This window comes from Rhinopithecus bieti, unplaced genomic scaffold (assembly GCF_001698545.2).
Source record: "Rhinopithecus bieti isolate Rb0 unplaced genomic scaffold, ASM169854v2 scaffold_7684, whole genome shotgun sequence".
Classification (NCBI taxonomy): domain Eukaryota; kingdom Metazoa; phylum Chordata; class Mammalia; order Primates; family Cercopithecidae; genus Rhinopithecus; species Rhinopithecus bieti.
The window spans coordinates 4,009,659-4,022,801 of NW_016806071.1; the positions used below are offsets into that span (position 1 = coordinate 4,009,659).

The 13,143-nt window shown below is 44.9% G+C and overlaps 1 protein-coding gene across 1 annotated transcript in view; it reads right to left on the reverse strand.

The window, feature by feature from the left end:
• The window catches only part of ZFYVE9 (zinc finger FYVE-type containing 9), a 203,943-nt gene extending 201,300 nt beyond the window's left edge, over positions 1–2,643 (reverse strand). Inside the window, exon 1 of the mRNA XM_017874503.1 lies at positions 2,238–2,643. The gene's annotated coding sequence lies outside the window, so the exon portion shown is untranslated. The remainder of the gene's footprint in view (positions 1–2,237) is intronic.
• Positions 2,644–13,143: the final 10,500 nt, after the last annotated feature.

A 13,143-nucleotide genomic window follows, 5' to 3' on the forward strand; every position in this document is an offset into this window, starting at 1 on the left:
ACTATTGCCACTAAAGATTTGTAATTTTGCTAGAAAACAGACACCTTCCTTCGGCTCAGCAAGGTTAGTTAATTTTAAATTTACTGTATCAGTGATTCTCAAACTTCAGGAGGCCTAAGAATCAGGGAGACTGATAAAAATAAAGTTCTTTGGGCCATCGTCATCCCTAGAATTTCAATTCAAGGGACCAAGAATCCACATATTACATATAATACCTATGTTATATATATAACAAGCACTCTCAACTGATTCTAATGTTGGTGGTCTTTAGGGACACACTGAGAACTGTATTCGACTGTATTCGAACACAGTTCGAATTTGAAATGCATTTGAACGGAGTCTCGCTCTGTTGCCCAGGTTGGAGTCAGTGGCCCAATCTTGGCTCACTGCAACGTCTGCCTCCCGGGTTCAAATGATTTCATGCCTCAGCCTCCAGAGTAGCTGGGGCTACAGGTGCGTGCCACAACGCCCGGCTAATTTTTTTATTTTTAGTAGAGACGGGGTTTCACCATATTGGCTAGGCTGGTCTCGAACTTCTGACCTCGTGATCCACCTGCCTTGGAGAGGAGCATCTTGCTTACATTGCCCAGGCCGGACTGGAACTCCTAGGATCAAGGGGTCCTCCCAATTCAGCCTCCCTAGTAGGCCTAGCCATCACACTTTGCCTGAATTAAGACTTTTAAAAATCTAAATTAACCTACCAAAATAACTGGTAATCAAGCTAATAATTAACAGAAATCTGACAAAAACAATGCAAGCCTACAGCATGTAAGACAGTAGATCTTCAAAAACGTGTACCATGCCAAACTTTCTCCCTACATGGAGACCCCATGCTGCATAGAAAGTTAAGTTAGGGATCTTTTAGGTAGTTATCCATATTCTTCTGTTTCAATTGATTCAACTGTGGTTCCAATGTAATCTTGTAAAACATTTTTATAGGTCCTATACAAATGGCAATGTAAAATGGAGCAGTCAGATAATTTTAAACCTAATATACAGAAATAATTTTAAAAATCATTGTCAGTACAAGCCCATTATAAACCTGTACTGTTTACAATCTGTGAGATTATGGGTGATTTCTCCTATTATTATTTATTAAGAGCCAACACGGTACCTTTCTATACTTTCCAAATTTTCTACAATAAGCATATTTTTTCATGATTATAAAAGTTTTGCAAGTACCTATAAGTCTTATAACTTTCACATACATAACAGGAAAACAGAAATAACCTGTAATCACATTTCTCACAAAACACAAATATCTGACTTACGGTATCAAACTGTAAGTACTAACATTTTCCAACATTAATATGAGAACAAATCATTTTATTTCTAAAATTTAGTATGTGTCCCATTTCCTTCAGGTATTTATTAGGGTAGCTGGCACTTAAAGAGGACTTAAAATCCTCTTGCCAACCATTATCTGGATCTCTTTAAGTGGAACATTTTTATACCAAACACTGAAGCATAAAATATTTCCTCTGGCGGCGGCGGGGGCGGGGGGGACAGACCTTTGTAAAAGACGTTTTTATAACTGTGAGTGTTTATCTAGAAAACTTAGCATCGCAAAGATGCGATGGGGCTTTCTCCAAGGCAGACCACGCTTAGAGACAAGATATAATACAAGGAGGCCGGGCTGAGCAACCGGCAGGTGATGAAATTTCACCTCAAATAAGACGCAAAAGGTTGTTTTCGAGCAAGTCAGATCCATGAATGACACTCTAGGAGTACCACGGGCTCTCTTGGTCCCGCACTCTCTGCACCCCAATTCTCACCCTGGCCTTCTTCTCCTCCCCATTCCCCCGCCACTACCGGGATTCTGAGGTACTCGGTATGGGACGCGGGGAAGCCAAAGCTGTTTGCAAACAGGCGTCATCTACCTCCCTCTGGGATGTACGTGCAGGGCCCGGGCTAAGAGGCTGCGCTCGGCCCGGGCCCATGCAAACCCGAAAGGCGGCCGTGCTCCTGCCGGCCCCCAGCTCCACACACCGGGCCGCGCCGGAACCGAGGCCGGGGCGAGGGCTTCCCAACGGCACGGGGCCTAGTCGCCCCCCCACGGCCTTCAGCCTCCCGGGAGACGCGGGCAAAAAGGGCTGGGGCCCCAGGACCGCAGGGTGGGGGAGGCGGCCGCAGTGGCAGGACGCCCCGTCCGCCCGGCCCGAGGGCTGCCGCCAAGACCCCCACAGGCGGCGGGAGGCCGGCGAGCCCCGGACCGCGCCGCGCCACACTACACTCACCTCGAGCAGCGGCCGCCTCCGCTTCAGCATGGCCAGGGGGGTCGTCCCTGAGCCGAAAGCCTCCTCCGGAGGGCACCGGCGCGGCCCCAGGCGCCGCCGCGAAACCTCCCACTCCTGTAGGAGCTGCGGTAGCTGCGGCTGCGGCTGCTACTGCTACAGCTGCTGAGGCCCGGCACCCGCCCAGCCGCATCAGCGCCCGGGCCGCGGCAGCCACGCGGATCCCGGAGGAGCGCCGCCGAGCCAGGCCGGGGGCGCAAGCCTGCGGCGGGACGACCGAGGTGCAGCAGGCGGGGATCCTGAGCGAAGCCTCCAGCGTCTGCTGGCCGCTCCTGCCGCCGGCGCCGCTGGGCCACAGCGCCCCTGGACCCCACGTCCGGCTACGGCGTCGGGACCTGCGGCGGCCGCGCCGGGCACGAGAAGCCGCAGGGAACGCTAAGGAGGGGCGCGGCCTGGGGCGGCGAGGGCCCGCGTGCTGGCCTGCAGACAGCGGCCCGCGGCCGGGCGCGCGGACGTCGCACTTCCCGGGAAGGCGGGAGGCCCCGTCAGTTCCCACCAACCGCTTGACGTTCCCCGCCCCCCGCCAGACCCGAGCACCTTTTCCTTCTCTCCCGAAGGTACGTGAACGTTCTTGTCACTCGGACCCGCACCTGAGAGCAGGAATGTAAGGGAATCCCTTCGTTTGTCTCTCACGGCTTCGGGAGTGGCGGGGAGACCCCCTTCTAATCCCTTTAATGCGTCTGGATGAAAGAAGAGTGAACCAGAACAAACCTTTTTTTCAAACATACACACACTCCTCTCCCAAAACAGACGAAGGAATTGTCTTTGACCTTAACTTTTTTTTTTTTTATCTATTGTGTAGATCATTACAGAAATTTTCTACAGATACCAACCAAACCCTTAACACCTAAACCACCACCCCCACAAAACAAAAATGAAAATATATATATACATATGCCCAGCCAGAGAAGAGAATAGCCAACGGGTTGTCCTGAAATTCATAAACAACTTAAAGGTAAGCAAAGAATCACCCATCTTTTACTAACACCCTCCCCGTCCCAGCCTCTTCTCTCCCACCTCCACCCCTCATCCCAGCCGAATCCTAGTAAGGCTCTGAAGGAAGGAAATTATTACACAGTGGGGGCTATGGAATCATTCTGTTTACAGATGCCCCATATTTGATCCCAATCAGCCTCTAGGGTGCAAACGTCAGAACCAAAATCAAACAAGACTGTCAAAGGGGAAGTAGGGAAAGATAATTCTCCAAATCCTCTGATCCCCAAATTTTTCAAATACACTTTTTTAACAGAGTGGTGGTATACTAGAATGTGTAGTGACTTTGGTGTCAGACGCATACCGACACTACCAGTTCCAGTTCTGTCATCTATAGCTTTATGACCCTGGGCAAGTTATGTAACATTTTTGAACCTCAGTTTTCTCCTGCCTGCCTTGCTGGTTGTTGTGCAGATTGGAGGTAAAGAGACTGGCCCACAGAAGATACTCAATAAATGCTAGTTCCAATTTGTATTGGTTCCAGTTCTTTTTCTTAGGCTCAATTTTGTACTCATCTGTTTTTGTTTCTCATTCTCTCTCTCTCTCTCTCTCTCTCTCTGTGTGTGTGTGTGTATGTGGGTGTGTAAGTGTATTCCTATCAAAAGGTGAATGCTCCATTCTTCATCCTCCCTAGTCTGGGTGCGACTTCCCTAAATTTCACTAATGGGTTTATGTAACACCCCTCCAAAGAAGAATAGAGCCTCATACACTGAATCCTATGACATTCTATTGTACAGCAGATATCAGCATGCAACCAGTATTTTTAATGTATAAAAAATGTTATAAGGCAATCTCACCTTACCTTAGGTTATGGCCTAATGATGATAAATAATAGTGAGAAACTACAGGAATCATTCATTTAATAATTGAGCAGCTACCACGGAGAAGCTGTCACCTAGTAGCTCTCTTAATGAAAGCTGTTCCTGTATAATCCTAAGTGTGCCTTTGCCACATACTCCTGAGTCACAAAAAAATCACTATACCCTTTCTATAACAAGAGAAACTGGGGCTCTAAGGGAAACCATGATTCATCCTCACAGTGATTATATGAGTTAGGTGCTATGCTACCACCATTTTACATGTGAAATACATCCAACCTAAGGAAAAGCTGTAAGTAGACCCTGAGATTCCCTTCAGTCCTCAACCTGATGCCCCAACAGTCCTTTCAGCAATATTAAGAAAATGCTGTAAGGGTCATTTGTTGCTAAAAAATTTTCAGTCAAGAGAAATGGGCCCTTCTACTGATTGAGATTATTAGCGCTGTAACCTAATATTAGCACTGTATTTTTCATGCCTAGATCACTGCCACCACAGGAAACCTGCATTTGTTTATGAATAATCATGCAACCCAGGGCATAGCTACTACATGAAGAAGATGATTCATTTGTTCCCAAGACCAGTTTCCTCTTGCTTCACACTTTCTCTCCTTGTTGCTGAAAGCAACTGCCTTTATCATCACCACCTCCTCCCCGATCAGAGTAGTCCACTTTAAATCCTTTCATATTCTACAATTTCATTCCATCGTTTTCAGTTTGCCTTCTGCTCCTAAAATGTCTCTCACCTGTTTTCCTCTCTTCTACTATAAATCTCTTGTTCATTTTAATCTACTTTGGCCTTCTGTCAATTGATTTGGCTACCCTACTCTCAATTTTGCATTGATTTCCACTATTAGCTAGCAACTGTAAAATGTCTCTCTATTCCCAACCTGGAAGACCTCCCCACTTTTCATTTTTATACTGTCTACATCCTGTAGAAAGCCAATATTCTAAGAATGTTTTTTTCAACAGAATTTAAGCTCTAGCACCCCAAGCAAAATATTCTTTGCTCTTTAAAATTAGTTTTAAAATTCAGGCCAAAAGATACCCGTTTCCTGACTTGGTGAATGGCACCATCATCCACCCAGGTGCCCAAGCCAAAAATCTTGGATTCATTCTTAACTCTTGCTTCTCTCTCCTGGGCAAGTAGTTACAAAGCCTGATAAATTTTACTTTTTTGCTTTTTAAATTTCTCTTCTCCTGTCCAACTCCACTGCCACTCACTTTGGTCTAGTAAATATGCTCAATAAATTATAGGTGAACTGAATGAAAAAAGGAAGAAGGAATGAATGCATATTCTATTTGGATATAAGAGTAAATACTGGCTGGGCGCGGTGGCTCATGCCTGTAATCTCAGCACTTTGGTAGGCCAAGGCATGTGGATCACCTGAGGTCAGGAGTTCAAGATCAGTCTGGCCACCATGGTGAAAACCCATCTCTACAAAAATACAAAACTTAGCCAGGCATGATGGCGAGTGCCTGTAATCCCAGCTTCTCGGGAGGCTGGGGCAGGAAAATCACTTCAACGTGGGAGTCAGAGGTTGCTGTGAGCCAAGATCGCACCATTGCACTCCAGCCTGAGCAACAGAGCAAGACTCAGTCTCAAAAAAAAAAAAAGTAAATACTGTATAAAAGTTTGTTTAAAGGAAGGCACAAAACCCCTTCCATGCTCCTATTAACCCTTGTGCTTCCTAATTTGTAACTACTCATCACTGTAGAGTCAGTATCTATTTACTTATATGTCTCCATTGCCAAATTGTAAGCCCCTGTGGGATGGGTTCAGTGTTTGATTCATATCTGTGTCCCGAGAACCAGTCTCAGCACAAAGTACACCCCAGAGAATGTTAAGCTGAACTGAACCTCCCTCATCAGACTGTAGATACCTGCATCCCACATGCTCAGTGACTTTTTTAGGACTTTTCCCTTAAATTTCAGGGCCCACAAAAAATAAGACTCCCGGCCGGGCACGGTGGCTCACACCTGTAATCCCAGCACTTTGGGAGGCTGAGACTGGCAGCTCACGAGGTCAGGAGATCAAGACCATCCTGGCCAACATGGTGAAACCCTGTCTCTACTAAAAATACAAAAATTAGCCAGGCATGGTGGTGTGTGCCTGTAATCCCAGCTACTCAGGAGGCTGAGGCAGGAGAATTACTTGAACCTAGGAGGCGGAGGTTGCGGTGAGCTGAGACCATGCCAGTGCACTCCAGACTGGGCAATAGAGTGAAACTGTCTCAAAAAAAAAAAAAGGTACCAGGCATGGTGGCAAGAGCCTGTAGTCCAGGCGACTTGGGAGGCTGAGGCAGGAGGATCGCTTGAGCCCAGGAATTTGAGGTTACAGTAAGCTATGATTGCCCCACTACACTCCAGCCTTGGAGACAGAGTGAGACCCTGCCTCTAAAAATAAAAAAAAATATTTTTAAAAAATTAGCAAAGCAGTTTTCATTCTAGGAAATGAGGATATGTAACTAATCAAATATATGGACAAAGATATATGCAAAAATATGTTAATTATAGGTTTTACTGTAAGTTTATAACATAATGTGAGGAAAACCCTAAATAAATTAAGTAAATTAAAATGCCTCCACATGCCAGGCACCGTGACCCAAGCCTGCAATCCCAGCACTTTGGGAGGCCAAGGTGAGTGGATCATCTGAAGTCAGGAGTTTGAGATCAGCCTGGCCAACATGGCAAAACCCCATCTCTACTAAAAATACAGAAATTAGCCGGGCATGGTGGTGTGTGCCTGTAATCCCAGCTACTCAGGAGGCTGAGGCAGGAGAATTGCTTGAACCTGGGAGGCAGAGGTTGCAGTGAGATGAGATCATGCCACTGCACTCCAGTCTGGGCAACAAGAGGGAAACTCCATAAAAAAAAAACAAAAAAAACAAAAAACAAAAAAAAAAAAAACACTGTACACAAAGAAGTATTATGCATCCATTAACAATTGTTTTTAAATAATTTTAAATACTGAAAACTGCTGATGATTCAATATCAAGTTAATAAAAAACAGTATTAAGTAAAAAAAGACGATTATCCCAATTATGTGCTTTTTATATTTACAAAATATATAAATATGATACTTAGAAGGAAATAGTTCAAAATGTTATATGTTTGTGGAATTTTTTGATTTTTTAATTTTGGAATAATATCAGATTTAAAGAAAAGTTGCAAAAATAGTACCCCAAAATCCCACATACTTTTCACCCATATCTAACCACATTTGCTTCATCACTCTCTGTCTCTCACTCTTGCTCTATGTTTTTTCCATCTGTATAGAAAGATATAGATATTGTATTAGTCTGTTCTCAAGCTGTTATGAAGAAATATCTGAGACTGAATAATTTATAATGAAGAAGTTTAATTCACTCACAGTTCTGCATGGCTGGGGAAGCCTCAGGAAACTTACAATCATGGCAGAAGGCACCTCTTCACAGGGCAGCAGGAGAGAGAATGAGTGCCAAACAAAGGGGAAAGCCCCTTATAAAATTGTCAGATCTCATGAGAACTCACTATCATGAGAACAGTGTGGGGAGGGAGAACTGCCCCCATGATTCAATTATCTCCACCTGGTCCCACCCTTGACACAGGATTTTTTTTTTTTTTGAAATGGAGTCTCACTCTGTTGCCCAGGCTGGAGTACAGTGGCATGATCTCGGTTCACTGTAACCTCCACCTCCCGGGTTCAAGCGATTCTGCCTCAGCCTCCCAAGTAGCTGAGATTACAAGCATGCACCACCATGCCCGGCTAATTTTTTTAGTTTTTTAGTAGAGATGGGGTTTCACCATATTGGCCAGGCTGGTCTCAAACTCCTGAACTTGTGACCCGCCTGTCTCGGCCTCCCAAAATGCTGGGATTACAGGTATGAGACACCTCCCCTGGCCATGACACAGGATTATTACAATTCAAGATGAGATTTCAGTGGGGACATAGCCAAACCATATCAGATGTATAAAGAGGCTATTGTAATTTTTTTTTTTTTTCTGAGACGAAGTCTCGCTCAGCCGCCCAGGCTAGAGTGCAGTGGTGCGATCTTGGCTCACAGCAACCTCTGCCCTCTGGGTTCAAGTGATTCTACCTCAGCCTCCCAAGTAGCTGGGACTACAGGCGCATACCACCAAGCCCAGCTAGTTTTGTAATTTTTAGTAGAGAAAGGCGTTTCATCCATGTTGGCCAGGATGGTCCGATCTCATTGACCTTGTGATCCGCCTGCTTGGCTCCAAAGTGCCTGGATTACAGATGTGAGCCACTGTGACCTAGCCTAATTATTATTATTTTTATTTTATTTTATTTTTTTATTTTTTTATTTTTTTTTGAGATGGGGTCTCGCTCTGTCCACCAGGCTGGAGTGCAGTGGCGCTATCTCGGCTCACTGCAAGCTCCACCTCCCGGGTTCCCGCCATTCTCCTGCCTCAGCCTCCCGAGTAGCTGGGACTACAGGCGCCCACCACGGCGCCCGGCTTTTTTTTTGTATTTTTAGTAGAGACGGGGTTTCACCGTGGTCTCGATCTCCTGACCTTGTGATCCGCCCGCCTCGGCCTCCCAAAGTGCTGGGATTACAGGCGTGAGCCACTGCGCCCGGCCTATTATTATTATTTTTAAGAGACACTGTTGCTCTGTTGCCCAGGCTGGAGTGCAGTGGTGCAGTCACAACTCACTGCAGCCTTGAACTCCTGGGCTCAAAGAACCCTCTTGCCTCAGCCTCCTGAGTAGCTGGGACTGCAAGCATGCACCACCATACCTGGCTTATTTATTTATTTATTTATTTATTTATTTATTTATTTATTTATTGGTAGAGGAGAGGTCTTACTGTGTTGCTTGGGCTAGTCCCAAACTCCTGGCCTCAAGCAATCCTCCTGCCTCAACCTCCCAAAGTACTGAGATTATAGGCCTGAGCCACCATGCCTGGCCCATCATAATCTTCTAATCTATCCCTAAATATTTTTCTGTGTATTTCGTCAAAACAAAGACAGAGTACATATATCATAGTATAATTATCAAAATTAAAAACTTAACATTGATACAGTACTGTGATCTCATCTGTGACCTTGGATGGGCATGATGGATCACACCTGTAATCCCAGCACTTTGGGAGGCCAAGGTGGGAGGATCACTTTAGCTCACAAGTATGAGACCAGCCTGGGCAACATAGCAAGACCCCTATCTCTACAAAAAAAAAAAAGATTTGGCCAGGCACAGTGGCTCACACTGGTAATCCCAGAACTTTGAGATGCTGAGGCGGGCAGATCACCTGAGGTCAGGAGTTCAAGACCAGCCTGACCAACATGGAGAAATCCCGTCTCTACTAAAAATACAAAATTAGTCAGACGTGGTGGCACATCCCTGTAATCCCAGCTACTTAGGAGGCTGAGGCAGGAGAATCACTTGAACCTGGAAGGTGGAGGTTACTGTGAGCCGAGATTGCGCCATTGCACTCCAGCCTGGGCAACAAGAGTGAAACTCTGTCTCAAAAAAAATTTTTTTTTTTTTTCGGGCCAGGCACAGTGGCTCATGCCCATAATCTCAGCACTTTGAGAGGCCAAGATGGGCAGATCACCTGAGGTCAGGAGTTCAAGACCAGCCTGAGGCACAAGAACTGTTTGACCCTGGGAGTCAGAGGTTACAATAAGCTGAGATCACACCACTGAACTCCAGCCAGGGCAACAGAGTGAGACTCCATCTCCTGCCTCAGCCTCCCAAGTAGCTGGGACTACAGGCATGTGCCACCACACCTGGTTAATTTTTGTATTTTTAGTAGAGATGGGTTTTCGCCGTGTTAGCCAGGCCAGTTTCGAACTTGTGACCTTAGGAGATACGCCCTCCTTGGCCTCCCAAAGTGCTGGAAATACAGGCGTGAGCGACCATGCCTGGCCTAATATTCTTTATAGAAAAAGAAAATAAGTTTTTGGTTCTGGTTCAGGATCCAGTGCAGGATCACACATTATAATAAATTTCAAGTTTCTTTTATTTTCTTTAATCTGGAACCGTTTCTCAGTGTTTTTTCTTTTACATCTTTACATTTTTAAAGAATACAGACCATTTATTTTTAAAATATCCCCATTTTAAGTTTCTCTGATTTTTCTTGATTATTAAATTCAGGTTATGCATTTTGAGCAGTAATACTACACAACTGAAGTTGTGTCCCTCTCAGTGTATCTTATCCAGAGTCATGTGATACTTGTATGTCTCATCACTGATGAGAGTAACTTTGTTCACTTAAGATGGTATTGGCAGCCGGGCGCGGTGGCTCACACCTGTAATCCTAACACTTTGGGAGGCTGAGGCGGGCAGATCACGAGGTCAGGAGATTGAGACCATCCTGGCTAACCCGGTGAAACACCATCTCTACTAAAAATACAAAAAAATTAGCCAGGCGTGGTGGTGGGCGCCTGGAGTACTAGCTAGTCGGGAGGCTGAGGCAGGAGAGTGGCGTGAACCCAGGAGGTGGAATTTGCAGTGAGCCGAGATCGCACAACTGCACTCCAGCATGGGCGACAGAGTGAAAATCCGTCTCAAAAAAAAAAGATGGTATCAACCAGATTTCTCCATTGTAAAGTAATGGTTTTTCTCTTTGTAATTATTAAATATCTTGTGGGAGATAATTTGAGACTACCCACTTTTAACATTCATTTGTTATTCTTGCCTGAGCCAATATTACTATAATGGTTGCCAAATGATAATTTTCTAATTCCATCATTATCATTCCTTATATATTTTAAATTTGTCTTTCTGCTATAAGGGATAGCTTTTTTATTCTCCTTCATTCATTTATTACTTTGTTTATATCAGATAAACTCATTGATTTTTATTCTATGAATTATGTAATGATTATTATATAGAGATGCACAAATTGTTTCAGATTCAGCTGGTTTCTGTATTCTTTTAACATTTCTTCATCATTTTTTAAGACTTCCCTTACTTTCTGGTGCTGTGTCCCAGGGGCACCTTGTACTTTCCCAGCCCCATCCCTGGAATCACCCATTCCCCTAAAAGCCCAAGTTCCACTTAGTAGAGAGTGGTCATTAGAAATAAAAACCTATGTGCTAGTTGTTTTCATTGCTACTATAATGTCATTGCTTCTAGGCTCTTTCACTGAGCAGAGCTAGAAAATACAAACACACACACACACTCATGCACACACACACGTGCCCCAATTTTGCTTGAACATCATTTTTACCTTGAACAACAGATAAGGTATGGTTATCCAGAGTTGGAAATTTGGCAGACATTTTCTAGAAAATGGACAAAGTAAGACTGTCACTTCCAGGAAAACAACTAACAGTATTTGTTGCCAATGATAAAATTCAAGTTTTCAAATGAATATTAGAATTTTGAGGCCGGGTACAGTGACTCAATCTGTAATCCCAGCACTTTGGGAAGCCAAGATGGGTGGACCACCCGACATCGGGAGTCCGAGACCAGCCTGACCAACATGGCAAAACCCCGTCTCTGCTGAAAATACGAAAATTAGCCGGGAGTGGTGGTGGGTGCCTGTAGTCCCAGCTACTCTGGAGGCTGAGGCAGGAGAATCGTTTGAATCCAGGAGGTGGAGGTTGCAGGGAGGTGGAGGTTGCAGTGAGCCGAGATTGCGCCACTGTACTCCAGCCTGGGCAACAGAGTGAGACTCTGTCTTAAAAATTAAATAAATAAATAAATAAATAAATAAGTAAATTAGAAATTTGAAAAACTCGTATTCACCACTATGAACTTGAGAGCTTTCTAAACTTTTCTGAAGAGATGGGTGGAGATACTAGCTGTTGGGTTTTTTTTTTTTTTTAATAAATATCATATAGTGAAATGTGTCAACATGTGAAAGATCTGCATAACTTAGTAAACCAGTATTTTTTCTTTTTTTTTCTTTTTTCTTGAGACAGAGTCTTGCTCTGTCGCCCAGGCTGGAGTGCAATGGCACATATCTCAGCTCACCACAACCTCTCCCTCCCAGGCTCAAGTGATTCTCCTGCCTCAGCCTCCCAAGTAGCTGGGATTACCGGCACATGCCACCACACTCGGGTAATTTTTGTATTTTTAGTAGAGGCAGGGTTTCACCATGTTGGCCAGGCTGGTCTCAAACTCCTGACCTCAGGTGATCTGCCTGCCTCAGCCTTCCTAAGTGCTGGGGATTATAGGCATGAGCCATCACACCCGGCCATGAACCAGTATTTTTTCAAATAACGAATGCATGATGTTACAAAAGTACATATAGGCCAGGCCCAGTGCTCATGCCTGTAATCCCAACACTTTGGGAGGCTGAGGTGGGCAGATCACCTGAGGTCAGAAGTTCAAGACCAGCCTGGCCAACATGGCGAAACCCCATCTCTACTAAAAATATTAAAATTAGCTGGGCGTGGTGGCAGGTGCCTGTAATCCCAGCTGAGGATTACAGGCTGAGGCGGGAGGATCACTTGAACCCGGGAGGCAGAGGTTGCAGTGAGCTGAGATTGCGCCACTGGACTCCAGCCTGGGCGACAGAGTGAGACTGTCTGAAAAAAAAGAAAAAGAAAATAAAAGTACATATAGATAAAATATCTATTTAAAATGTAATATAGAGCAATGGATTTAATGTAACAGCATGAAAAGTTCACTGATTCAGTTTCAGAGTCCGCATTGCAACTCACCTTTAATAAATTACACCTGTGGCCAGACATGGTGGCTCACACCCATAATCCCAGCACTATGGCAGGCTGAGGCAGGAGGATTGCTTGAGGCCAGGAGTTCGAGACCAGCCTGGGTAACATAGTGAGATCCCGTCTCTACAAATACTTAAAAATTAGCTGGGCATGGTGGCACATTCTTGTAGTCCCAGCTACCTGGGAGGCTGAGGTGGGACGATCGCCTGAGCCACAAGGTTGAGGCTGCAGTGAGCTATGATTGCACCATTGCACTCCATCCTGGTTGACAATGAGACCCTGCCAAAAAAAAAAAAAAAGGAAGGAAAAGAAAGAAATTACCACTTCTCAAGTTTTAGACAGAAAGAAAGAAAAGAAAGAGAGAGAGAAGGAAGGAAGGAAGGAAGGAGGGAGGGAGGGAGGGAGGGAGG